This window comes from Coregonus clupeaformis, chromosome 1 (assembly GCF_020615455.1).
Source record: "Coregonus clupeaformis isolate EN_2021a chromosome 1, ASM2061545v1, whole genome shotgun sequence".
NCBI classification, from domain to species: Eukaryota; Metazoa; Chordata; class Actinopteri; order Salmoniformes; family Salmonidae; genus Coregonus; species Coregonus clupeaformis.
The window spans coordinates 51032694-51046476 of record NC_059192.1 but is presented as its reverse complement, the minus strand read 5'-3'; the positions used below and the strand labels follow the sequence as shown (position 1 = coordinate 51046476).

The window sequence follows — 13783 nt, the reverse complement described above, 5'->3', positions numbered from 1 at the left end:
GGTCAGAAAAATTATATTGTAATCTAACAGCACCTGTTTGGCACACGTAATATGCACGCAGCGCTTGCTCCATACCTTCTTTTTCTTGATCTTCAGTATTTTCCACAACTAGTCAAATGTATTACACACATCTGACTTCCCCTTTACCTCCTGAGCAACTAGTAAACATTCCCCCGTTTCAAGTTTATTTGTTACATCCAAAGAGCTCTGTCACAGTGACCATCGGGTTCTTGGTCACCTCCCTGACCAAGGCCTTTCTCCCCCGATTGCTCAGTTTGGCCGGGCGGCCAGCTCTAGGAAGAGTCTTGGTGGTTCCAAAATTCTTCCATTTAAGAATGATGGAAGCCACTATGTTCTTGGGGACCACACACAGCTCTAGTAACAATTCCTTCGACCTCATGGCTTGGTTTTTGCTATGACATGCACTGTCAACTGTGGGATCTTATATAGACAGGTGGGTGCCTTTCCAAATCATGTCCAATCAATTGAATTTACCACAGGTGGACTCCAATCAAGTTGTAGAAACCTCCCAAGGATGATCAATAGAAACAGGATGCAACTGAACTTAATTTCGAGTCTCATAGCAAAGAGTCTGAATAAATAAGTTGTTTCTGTTTTGTAGTTTTAATACATTTGCAAAAATGTCTAAAAACCTGTTTTCACTTTGTCATTATGGGGTATTGTGTGTAGATTGATGAGGAAAATGTTTTATTTAATCAATTTTAGAATAAGGCTGTAACGTAACAAAATTTTGAAAAAGTCAAGGGGTCTGAATACTTTCCGAATGCACTGTATACACAGAGTGCACAAAACATTAAGAACACCTGCTCTTTCCATGACAAACTGACCAGGTGAATACAGATGAAAGCTATGATCTCCCTATTGATGTCACTTGTTAAATCCACTTCAAATCAGTGTAGATCAGTGGTCACCAACCGGTCGATCGCGATGGACTGGTTGATCTTCAAGGCATTCCTAGTCGATCACCAAACATTTCTGTAAAAAAACAACAACGATAAAGCCTTGCGTTCCATTTTTTAAAATGTGTTTTACGCCGTTGCCGGTAGGTGCACTTGATTCAGCAGCCTTGCGCAGGGTAGGCAGAGTGTTCCCATTTTGAATAATTTCATGTGTCTGAAGGTAGAACTCCGCCTACCTGGCATGCCCAGAGAGCAAATCAAGCGCACCTATCAAATCAATAGTGACATTTTATTTGTCACATGCGCCGAATACAACAGGTGTAGTCCTTACCGTAAAATGCTTACTTACAAGCCCTTAACCAACAATGCAGTTTTAAGAAAAATAAGAGTTAGGAAAAACTAAACTAACTAAAGTAAAAACTAAAAGAGCTACAATAGAATAACAATAACGAGACTATATACAGGGGGTACCGTTACCGAGTCAATGTGCGGTGGTACAGGTTAGTCGAGGTAATTGAGGTAATATGTACATATTGGTAGGGGTAAAGTGACTATGCATAGATAATAAACAGCGAGTAGCAGCAGTGTAAACAGCCATTTGATTAGCTGTTCAGCAGTCTTATGGCTTGGGGGTAGAAGCTGTTAAGAAGCCTTTTGGACCGCTCCGGTACCGCTTGCCGTGCGGTAGCAGAGAGAACAGTCTATGACTAGGGTGTCTGGAGTATTTGGCAATTTTTAGGGCCTTCCTCTGACACCGCCTGGTATAGAGGTCCTGGATGGCAGGAAGCTTGGCCCCAGTGATGTACTGGGCCGTACGCACTACCCTCTGTAGCGCCTTGCGGTCGGAGGCCAAGCAGTTGCCATACCAGGCGGTGATGCAACCAGTCAGGATGCTCTCGATGGTGTAGCTGTATAACTTTGCCAAATCTTTTCAGTCTCCTGAGGGGGAATAGGCGTTGTCTTGCCTCCTTCACAACTGTCTTGGTGTGTTTGGACCATGATAGTTTGTTGGTGATGTGGACACCAAGGAACTTGAAGCGCTCAAGCTGCTCCACTACAGCCCCGTCAATGAGAATGGGGGCATGCTCGGCCCTCCTTTTCCTGTAGTATAGGCCTACTGCTGGCCAATCAGCCATAGACTGTAAAAATAAACCTCGAATGCACAGCAAAGCTGATACTGTGAGATTTCAAAACTTTTAAAACCATGACTAGAGAGACTCAACGAATACAGCAAAGAACTGCTGTTTTTACGAGTAAGTTCATGATTAAGTTGTTATTCAGCAGTGTCAACAGTTTGTTCAACACTTTTATAAGCCATAAAATGCATGTTCTCCCTACTTCCACTGCAGCTGCAATGAATGAGTAAAGCAAAGTGTTCCGATAAGCTTGCGTTATTATTAGCGGCGTGTCTTTTTCATTGAGGAATATTTAACCCTGGTCATAGGAGTAACATGAATTGGTGCATGACGCAGAAATAATGTAGTGTGACTTGTTTTGCCATTAGCTGGAAGACTGTCCCCTTTTCTCAGTGGAGGGAGGGAGAGCGGAGGGACGGTGAGTCGGGTGAGAGGCAGCCTCAACTATAGCCTACTGCACAAACCTTACTGCTACAAAACTGTTTTTAATTGGTTAATATTGCATAGGCTTACGATATTTAAGTCATATAAAAAAAAATGAGCGGTAGAGCTCGGCTTGCATATTGACTCAGAAAGTGATCTTGACTCAGAAAAGGTTGGTGTAGATCAAGCGTTTCCCAAACTCAGTCCTCACGACTCCAAGGGGGTGCACGTTTAGTTTCTTGACCTAACACTACACAGCATATTCAAATTATCAAAGCTTGATTCTTTTTTATCAGCTGTGTAAAGCTATGGCAAAAACCAAAACGTGTACCACTTGGGGTCCCAAGGAATGAGTTTGGGAAACGCTGGTGTAGATGAAGGGGAGAAGACCGGTCAAATAAGGATTTTTAAGCATTGAGACAACAGACATGGATTGTGCATGTGCGCTATTCAGAGGGTGAATGGGCAAGACAAAAAATGTACGTGCCTTTGAACGGGGTATGGTAGTAGGTGCCAGGTGCACCGGTTTGTGTCAAGAACTGCAATGCTGCTGGGTTTTTCACACTCAACAGTTTCCTGTGTGTATCAAGAATGGTCCACCACCCAAAGGACATCCAGCCAACTTGACACAACCGTGGGAAGCATTTGAGTCAACATGGGCCAGCATCCCTGTGGAACGCTTTCGACATCTTGTAGAGTCCATGCCCCGACGAATTGAGGCTGTTCTGGGCGGGGGAGGGGGTTGCAACTCAATATTAGGAAGGTATTCATAATGTTTGGTATACTCAGGGTATATATACACAGTATATCTTTTTTTAATCATACATTTTTTTCCACCAGCCCAGACCAATAAAAGATGGTCCGGCCCTTCAGTAATTGTGTGAGGCGGGATGCAGGGTTGTGTTCCAAATAAAACAACTACAAGTGTGCTTGATCTAGTTCCTCAACAGCACACCTAGGAGAGCAAAAAAAAAGACTTTTCTTTGAGTCATAAAAGTGCATTGAAATTAGTTTTGAACTTCGCACACTTGGAGAGGTGTGTGGCTACTTGGAGTCACCAGTTAGTCCTCTCACTCAAACCTTGTCATTTTTTTGTCTTATGTTGCACCTACCCCACATTTTCCAGAAATATTCTTATAATGTTACTGAATGTATCCAGAGTATTTTCAGATTTCGTTATAAACAAATGCAGCGAAAACAACAGTAAATGTAAAATTCACAAAATCAATAGTGTCATGTTTGGATTCAGTCTTGTGTCAGGTGAACTGTTGTGTCCTCACCTAACTTTCCCATAACCTCGAAACTGTTCCCTTTCAATTGCTACCATGGTTATGCATATGCTTTGTATAGGTCTTCTGTAAAAAAACACTTCAATTTAGCCCTATCCATATAGGCTAATTCCCACAAGTGTAAACGGTTAAAGAGCAAGGAGAGAGACGTAACTAGGGCGGGTTTGTTTACCCGCGGCGGACGGCGCTAAGGGCCAGCTGAGGTAATTAATCAACCAAATCTAAATACTGCTGGGGGGGTAGGGAGAGGAGGGATACTATTGTTCGGATCGAACAGCTAGCGAGACAGCAAAAATTGTATAGGAAAATATAAGATTTGAGCTAATAGGGAGAAATATCTAACAAAATAACTACATTATGTCATTCACTTATCATAAACTATTTACAGAAATGTGGGTAGATTTGTGGACAAAAATGTACTTACTCAACCTTTTAACTACGTACACAGGCCAAAATATGTGAGCGTGCCTAATTTGACTGGAGCGTGGAGAGAGTTTCCCAAAGGCTGGAGCGTCGGCCTTCTCGCCCGCTCCAATTTAGCTTCAGTAGCGCTCACTTCACGAGCTCAGGGCATGGTCGATTTTTCAATCTACCTGCCACAGTGGCTGGTGGACCAAAAAGTTAATTTTCCACCCTGACGATCACATATATCTCTATTATGCATGGGAATACTTTGGAACAGATTTCTGAAATTAAAATCACTTGGAGCTGATTTGCAGGTGTTTTTGCAGTCTTTTATGTCCAACAATAAAAATATTATAAAACAAAAAACTTTTAATTTTTGCTCAGAAAACTTTGGAGATCAGATAAAATCACTGCGAACAGCAATGGGGGGGGCGTCAGTTGGGGAACCCTGACCTACAATATCGGCTATCTCAACCCATCTCCCTGTCGTTCCTCTCCCAACACAGCTCCTCTGTGCGCAGGCATGGCCATAGTTACACGCCTCGCTGAGGAGAAAATGCATTATCAAAGCCCCACGATTCTCTGCACGTTCAATTCCCCAGGCGGCAATAAAAGGGTGCCTTCAATTCCAGCTTTATTGCTGTTCGCCGTTATTACATGGAGCCTGGGCAATGTATCCTACCCGACTGATCTCTTTTTCTTTCCCCTCTCTTCTACACTCTCCCCCTCAATCTCCCTCTTCCTTGCCATATCTCTTCCTCCCTCCCTTTCTTACACCCCTACAATATCTTGCTTCCCTTCTCCCTTGCAATCTCACCTCTTCTCCCGCATCTGTTGGGCAGGCCTGTCCCTACCAATCTACCTCTCACCCTTTTTATGTCTGTCTGTGGGTCTCCCACTCTACCTAGGTAAACATTGTATTGACTGATGGTATTGAGGAGCATTGGCTTTGGACAACAGCAAATAGTTAATTAAAAGGGGAAACATTTCCAACCAGCTGAAAATGTAAGCAAATGCCACTGCTCAAAACGCCTTCGCTGCCAGATGCTGTCATTTCTATGTAGTAAGAGGAAGAAGAAACTGACTATGTGCCAGGAACGGCACAGTCAACACAAAATACAACACAAATAAACATCCACAGTTGACAAACCATCTTTCTGAAAGCTACAAATACAGACTAACAAAAATACTCATCACTCACTCTTCATCTCCCAGAATATATACACAGACAGAGAAAAACAGATGAGCCTTACTTGCAACACCATATATAAACTACATGGTTAATGCAGCTCCTACCCTGAGGGGCAATAACTGTCTGGTAGTTGATGAAGGACATAGATGTACTGTTTTAGTGGCCATCCTAGAGTGGAGGAGGCCATCAGGTGGCCTTTGGCTTGAAAGCAGCCGGCGCAAACACAGAGCTTCAGCCTGACAGATATATTGTCTGAATGCCAAGTGTCCAGATTAGATCAGGGCTCTGACGCACTAGCTACTCACATATGACCAGCACGGTGGTGATGGAGTTCAAAGACAGTCCCTCTAGCAGATGGGTCCCATCCTTTTCTCCTGACTTAGGGTTCACTCATATAAGCCTGACGTAAATAATGTTTTTATCATGGCCATGACTTACAATGGGTCAAGTCATAAGTCAAAGCTTTGATGGAAGACATTGCTCTGTGTGGTACTTCAGTTACAGTGAATTGGCTCTTAATAGGAAGTTCACATTCCCAGGGGAACGAAACCAATTCAAAGTCAATCAGCATAAATCAGAAACCCAATCAGCGGTGATGGTGTAATGAGGGGGTGTTACCTGGACAGCCCATCTGGGAGGAGCCTGGCAGCAGTAGAAGAGTTTCAGACGTTCCGTCACAGGACAGCTCTTCTCCTCAAAGTAATCCACTATAGTCTGGAGGAGAGGAGAGACAACCAACATAGACAGTCATACCCAGGCAAAGTGCCAATACTAACCCCCCAAAATTAAAGGAATTTAAACTGCAAAGTTGGTAGAGCAAGTCAAGAGCAACTTGTAATGTACTGATTGATTGAGGTGTGGGTGAAGCAGGTCTAAACGAGCATTGATTGACAGTGTGCAACCCTGATATCTGGTTTAGAGCTCTCTTTTGTCTCAATCGCTGTTGTATTGACAGGTTATGCAATGGGCAAGGAAACATTAGGTACTCAATGAACACTGGCTGAGGGCATCCAGGAAGACAAGGAATAAATAGTAAACACAATTCTCACAGCCACACCAAATGAGCCACAGCTGACTGCTATCCAATTTGTCTGTCTAAAATGGGTCTTGACTCACAGTTAAGTATTTAACAACGATGAGATTGTTTCTTAATTTCTGAATTCGAACATCCTATAACATGGCATATAAACCTCAACCTCAGTCCTGTTGTTCTGGCTCGGTTGGGTGTTGTTATCAGTGGGATGTGGACAGGGCCCAGTCTCCTGTAATGAGATATGGATCCTGACTGTGTTTAATTATAAGCAGTAGATGGAGTTGGGCAGCTTGGACGTGATTGGGCTCCTTGTATAGGAAATTAAGAGGAAATTGGGTAAGAGTGATACAGGATATACAGTATTTTACAGCCTGGGATGGAAGAAATCCAGAGGTGAGTCACAGTGATTACATTTTCTGGGGACACAGACACCTAGACACATATACTCAGACAAAAAGCATTCCTACCTTTTTTAACTCTGAAAGACAAATCCAATGCCCTGTCAAAGTGTCGACGTCAAACTGACACTGCTTCCGATTAATACTGATCTAGCTCCCTCAAAGACCATTACTACTCATCTGCCCAAATGATTTTCATCAATGTTAATCTTTTGTCTATGTCAGTTTAATGGGTGGTTGGCGAAGTTGTCTTTACCAATAAAATATCTAACTAAATCCTGTCAACAAGCAACAGCAGATCCTCTCTGGCAACCGGTAACATCCAAAACAAACCTCGTCTACGAATGAGCGTGCCCAGTCAACCGTTAAGAGTCAATCTTTCCATTTAAAACACCAGTCTCTGACACTGTCAGAGCGAGTGACGCAGTGTGTCAAAACAGGCAGCCTGCAGTGGGAGCGGGCACACAGCAAGTGCAAAACGAAAGCTGTAAGAATTCAACAGAATGAGGAATTTAATGGGACTGTGTGTCTATTCGTGCCAAAACAAACAGCCTTTGCACTTGTGTTTGAGAGCAAGCTTTCAGTCTTCCAGGTCGATGTAAGTGCTCTCTTTTGCTACAGAGAAACAATGCACAAAACCAACTAGAGAAAAGGACATTTTTCCTTGCTCTAACATTGTTGGTGCTCTAATTTGATAATGCATGCAGTTGGGTTCTGTTCTTTATGAACCTAAAGTTAAATTCCTCAGGACTTTTGTTCCCCCCTACAAAGAATTTGTAAGATGGAAAAGGTAGCACATCCAAGTGACTTACACGGCTGTTGCCTAAAAAAAGGCTATGTTATCATTTACATTTACATTTTAGTCATTTAGTAGACACTCTTATCCAGAGCGACTTACAGTTAGCGAGTGCATACATTTTTCATACTGGCCCCCCGTGGGAATCGAACCCACAACCCTGGCGTTGCAAGCGCCATGCTCTACCAACTGAGCTACAGGAGGCCTGTACTACCTTTTGGGGGTATATCGGAGAAGTGTAGGTGTCAATCCTGTGCCATGTCATCTGTTGGAGGTTTGACATCCTAACAGCAAAGCTCAGAAGAGGAATTCATGGAGGCAAAGCCGATCAGCTGTCACGATTAAAGGATAGAGCTCTCGGCTTCAAAGGCTTTGATGCTCCAGGATGAAATACTTCCTCTGCACATTCAACCATCCTCCAAAATGGGATATGTCAATCATCCACAGACCAATATCTGCTAGCATTTCACCGACAGTGTGGACTGCACAAAGTCTAATGTCGGAGGGTAGAAAGGCAGAGAATAAAACCTATTTTCTATGAAAAGGTTTGCATTAGTTGACAGGTGTGAAAGAACTGATTACTAGTCTCACAACACAACCAGCAATTGGAGGGAAATTCCAGTTTGAAAGGAGAGCGAGGACGGTTCCTATGGATGAACATCAACCTCATCTGGAAATTAAATTTCCAGTTGGCTTGATGCCATCAGTTTCCCTTAATGGCAAGCAAGGTTTGTTTGTTCTGCGGATGACTAATAACTAATTTTGTTTCTCCACGGCCAGTGGATAGCTTCAAAGCACAAACAGGGTTGGCATGTGGTGAGCTCTGGTAGACCAGAGACCCTTCGGAGAGAGCCACAGGCTACTGGGGAGTGGTTCAGAGAAGATGAGAGGTAGTGGGGGAGATTGGTGAGTAAAAACATCCCCATTCACTGAACTGAGTTATTAGTTGCTCTGTGAACACAATTATTGCAGATGGTGGTTCTAAAGTAAAGTATATTGAATGAGTATACAGTAAACCAGAAAATATTGATTTTATACAACTGCACAAGGAAGGAAAACACCCCATCTGACAGGTTGCATAAATATTAAATTTGCATTCAGAATAAGACCAGTGCACTTTCAATACCCTTGTTTGGATGGAACAAGTTCCAAAAATGTAAGGCCGTTAAACTAAATAAGGACAATTGCTAGGAATGTCCTCCAGCTACATGTGTCATAAACTACTCACTACTGGTGTTGGCTTGGCTATTGGTTTCATTCATCAGAAACAGCAGCCCAGTTTGCATTACGCCTAATGACCTTTGTGAAAACAAATACCTAATTATGGCATGCCAGGGAAATAAAAGTAACTGACTGTATATTATATTTTTTACACCACTACTGCCTTAATAAAATAAGAAATAGCTTGATTGAACTAATAACAGTAAAGCCTGTCTGGTAAAGATCCTGTGCTTTTCAATGTCTACAAGTCTCTGATAGGAGAGTAATAGACTGTAATTAACAAAGTAATTGGCTGTAATAGAATTATGAAACAAGGAACCTCATACTGAAATAGCCAATTTTTTCCTGGATATACAGTCTACAAAACATTAAGAACACTTGCTCTTTCCATGACATAGACTGACCAGGTGAATCCATGTGAAAGCTATGATCCCTTATTGATGTCACTTGTTAAATCCACTTTAAATCAGTGTAGATGAATTGGAGAAGGATTTTTAAGCCTTGAGACAACAGACATGGATTGTGTATGTGTGCCATTCAGAGGACGAATGGGCAAGACAAAATATTTAAGAACAGGGTATGGTAGTAGGTGCCAGGCGCACCAGTTTGTGTCAAGAACTGCAACGCTGCTGGGTTTATCACGCTCAACAGTTTCCCGTTTGTATCAAGAATGGTCCACCACCCAAAGGACATCCAGCCAACTTGCCACAACTGTGGGAAGCATTCGAGTCAACATGGGCCAGCATCCATGTTGAACATTTCGACGAACTGAGGCTGTTCAGGGGAGCAAAAGTGGAGGGGGTGCAACTCCATGTAAGGAAGGTATTCTTAATGTTTTGTACAGTCAGTGTATGTCACATTACTAAATGAAGAGAGTGAAACCTTTAAAAGAGCAAGAGAAAAGATAAATCAATCAGATGATAGGAAGGGAATTTCACCTAGCCTTCCCTCAGGTCAGTCTACATCTGGACTTTGGGTGTCCACTCTCAAACACAGGAAAGAAGGGAGGAAATGACAGACAACAAAGCGAGGGAAGTGCAGTTTTTTCTAATCACTCATTCCCTTGAGGGGCAGCCATTAGTGCCACTGCTATGTATTCCACCCAAGGAGGGGCTTGATTGCGATAAACACCCACCCACTGTGGGCCCAGCTTACAGCTTCCTCACAGAAGTCGCCCAAGTTGCTTATAGGAGCAGGACAGGGTTCATAATTCCTGCTCCGACATGAAACAACTCAACACATTACATATTTCCTCCACTTTTCCCCCTTCCAGCAGCCAAGGACATTTTAAGTCAAAACACATCAGCGTGAAGGAGAAAGAATTTGAAACAAAGGAGGGCAAACTATTTTATTTTCTCCATTCCCCCCAACTCAGTCATTGGTGCGTGTGAGCGGCCTGTCAATCCTCGCTCCGATGTGTCTCTCTTTGGGTTCTGGCGTTCTGGGAGAAACGGTGATTGAGCGTGTCTGTCTCACAGGGGATTAGGGCTGGGTGGAGATGGGCTTGGTGTCAGTGGTGGGATCGGTGAGTGATTGACGTCTTCCTTGCACGGTGATGGACAGGCGACTCCCCCACCCCCTAGATGACTGAACCCCCCCGCCTGTCAGCTGTTTCGCCCCCTCCAGGTCCTGTCTGTCAAATCAGGTTTGGGATAAGAGTGCAGAGCTCCGTGTGCAAACATTTTAGGAGGGGAAGCTAGGGAGATTGAAACCAGACTTTCATTTTCTCTTTCCTTTATGTCACAAAACCATGGGGCAGCACTAGTGTCTGGCTGCTTTAAGAGTCTCCTGTTCTATACCAGACGTCGGACCGTCATATACCAGGCCCCAACCTCCTGCTTTATGACTCTGACCTCGTCTGTCTACGACTGACAGCTCACTTGCACACCTGGAACACTGAAGCTGGGACTGGATAGAGCAACAGGCACACACAACATGATGTCATCCCCATCAGTTTGAAGCAGCCCTGAGAAGAGTATAAATTATTCCCAGATCATACATCTGTGCATGGGCAAGTATAAGTATGTCTGTGAGAGAGATTGTCTGCAAAAAGGGGTGTGGAAACATTGGTAAAGTACTTGCATTCTTGAGAATGGTACTGTAGTAAGTCTAAACATCCCCCAAAACTGCCCATCACAACAGAAGGAAGCTCTCCCTCAGTTTCCCATGTAGATTCCTAGGTTGCCAGTCCCACACTAAATCACCTCATACAGGGGCTTAAACTGTGGCTTCCTCTCTCCTCTGACGGCGAGGGAGAAGAGAGGAGGGTGGGCTGGCTTCACAGACAGACACTATGACAAATATCCTGCCGGGTACAGGAACCGGGTTATTCACAAGTCCCCTGTGCTTTCAGAGACAGCTCAGTGGGAATACTGATTTGAAGAGTCTGGCTGTGTGGATTTCAGAAGGCATGCAGCACATGTTCTGCTTGCAGACTGTTGTGCTAATGATGTGACATATGTGACATACAGAAAATGTAAATCCAGGTATGGAATTTATATAATTGTGCACGTAAGCCCTGGAAATGGTATGATGCCAAGTGCCTTCACTTGACAGATCAGCATTACTGGCCTTATAAATAATATAGGCTGATTCTGTGCATTTATGTACAGTATCAGACTTGAGATTGAGGGCTACCAATAGTGTTGTTCGCCATCAGTGTGTCATAGAGTATCTCGTTGAATCCAACCCCTTGTTTGTGTGACCCCTCATCTCTCTTACCTGTGTCTGCATCATGGCCCTCTCCACCCGTCGAGAGCTGCCCCTCTCGAGGTTGGTCCATAGACACAGCGCCGTCACCTCCACTGCCCAGAATTTGGGCTGAGATAGTATGTACTGCAGCGAGAGGGTAGAAAGGCCGGTAAGGACATGGAGATTCAAGACACTCACTTTCATTTCATCATGGACTTTTAGGGACATCAATCTCAGATAAAAGGGATAGTAAGGTCTCTCAGATAGTGATGGCACACACACAGGCATACACGAAAAAGTTTGCATAATACAGTAGAGAGGGTACAGAAATATGTAGCTATGAGTTTGACATCTTCAACCTTCTTCATGGAAACTCAATCTACTGTATAGATCCGATGAAAACATAAGAACCAGTAAGTTAGGAAGCTCTTATGACAAAATCAGGAGTTCCCATGAGAATCAAGCTACTGGAAAGCCAGTATAGAACAGCTAATACAACTTGATTAGGCCCTCTAACTCCAAACAGGCCCACACTGATGGCGGAGTGTAGACAGTCCTGGAGCTTCACATGGGAGAGTGTGTGTGTGTGGGGGGGGTCTGTTCTGTGTGAGCAAGGACGGAGGAGGTGAGTCCTACTTCCTGTCAGGCGCAGGAAGCACATTACTCACTGTGGAGTCAGTGACGACCCCTCCCTGCCAGAGAGGCAGTGAAACTCGTCTCTCAGGACCAAGTTCATGCCTACTGAATGACACATATATGTCCGACCTTATCACAGATGGACTTGGTTGCATACTGCACTGTGTAGGAGACATGCAGTAGGAATGTGTGACCGCCAGTGGCCAGCGGCTGACTCAGTGGGAGGCGGTGTGTAAATTTAGAGATCAGGTTCCGGTGCTGTTTGCCCAGCCGATGTCCCCCTCCACGCAGGAGGAGAGATGGGGAGGGAGCTAGCAGACAGCCTGGGTGGGTCCCATATTGTACACTGAAGCCCACTGGAACCTCAGAGGGTAGTGTTTGCACAGGGACCTCAGGGAAGGGGCCCACTTCTTGGGGACGAGTGAAGCAGGAGGTGCTACTGAGACCTCTGGTCACTTTGTTGACTGGTTTAGAGACACCTGTATGGTTTGGGTCTGACTGGACACATTGGAGAGTGGTTGAGACTATTCCATTGACAAGCAAAGCCATTTAGGAAAACACCAAGGATAGCACTATTCTGCTACAAAACAGTCAAGCACTGATCCTATTTCTTCACAATGAGTTTAGCAAACATGTTTCTGCATCTATACTACAAGGCTGCCTTACCTTGCTGTTTATTCAAGCAAAGCCATCCTAACAAACTGACAAATAAATAGCTGAGAACACCACCTCCTCAGAGCGCTATAATGTAGTTTGGTTTATAAGTAGGTTGTGTATGTGAAATATTGAATACTATCACTGGTAACAAATCATCATATGGGGAACAAATTGACAAAAACAAACAAATTCAATAAAAAATGAAATATCAAGGAATTCCTTGCCATTGATTTCTGCTTCCTGGGGAGTTGTCTATATTTTTAGAGCTCCCTTTTCCCTCCCTAGCATTGACCTTCGTGAGAGTCAAGACAAATAGTTTGAGGACGCAAAGAGGAGCACAAGTCAGAGTTGAAAAGAGAAGGGAAAAGATGGTATGAAATGAAAGAGATGGTAAGGGTATGTCGTTTTTCCAATACATTCCTATGTCTTTGCTTCACAATTTCAAGGCTAACTGTTTAGAGAACATAAACAATTCTGTGCTTGACTCTAAAACTAATAACAACCCGTCAGGGAAGGAGCAGATCAGTAAAGTTTTACACGGAAACATCGTGTGACGAGCTTTGGGTTACATATTTAGCCGCAAAGGCAATGGATATTTTGCCTCTTTCACTAGCTCACTTCCTCTGAGCAGAGTCAACACGTGTTCTCCCCTGGCTATCCTGTCTGGCCTGTGGGCCATGTCTGAACATGAGACCTGATAGAAATCAGCCAAATTAATGCAGAGGCTTGGGATATAAACTGAAGGCAACATATCCCACCTTCCACTTGACCAGCGGTTCCCAACCTTTTCCATTTCGGGGACCACCAAATCACCATCAAAAGCTCTCGAGGACCACCATTCACGGAGTCGTGATTTGATTTACATAAAATATATATATTGGCGGTAAAATGTTGTACATTTTAGCTGTGAATGTAAGAAATTAAAGGCCTATTATTATTATAAACAATTTACATTGTGAAAAATCATGTAAAATAATACCATTAAT

The 13783-nt window shown here is 43.7% G+C and overlaps 1 pseudogene; it reads right to left on the bottom strand.

Moving 5' to 3' along the window:
• The window catches only part of LOC121570206, a 167232-nt pseudogene that overhangs the window by 63203 nt on the left and 90246 nt on the right, over nt 1–13783 (bottom strand).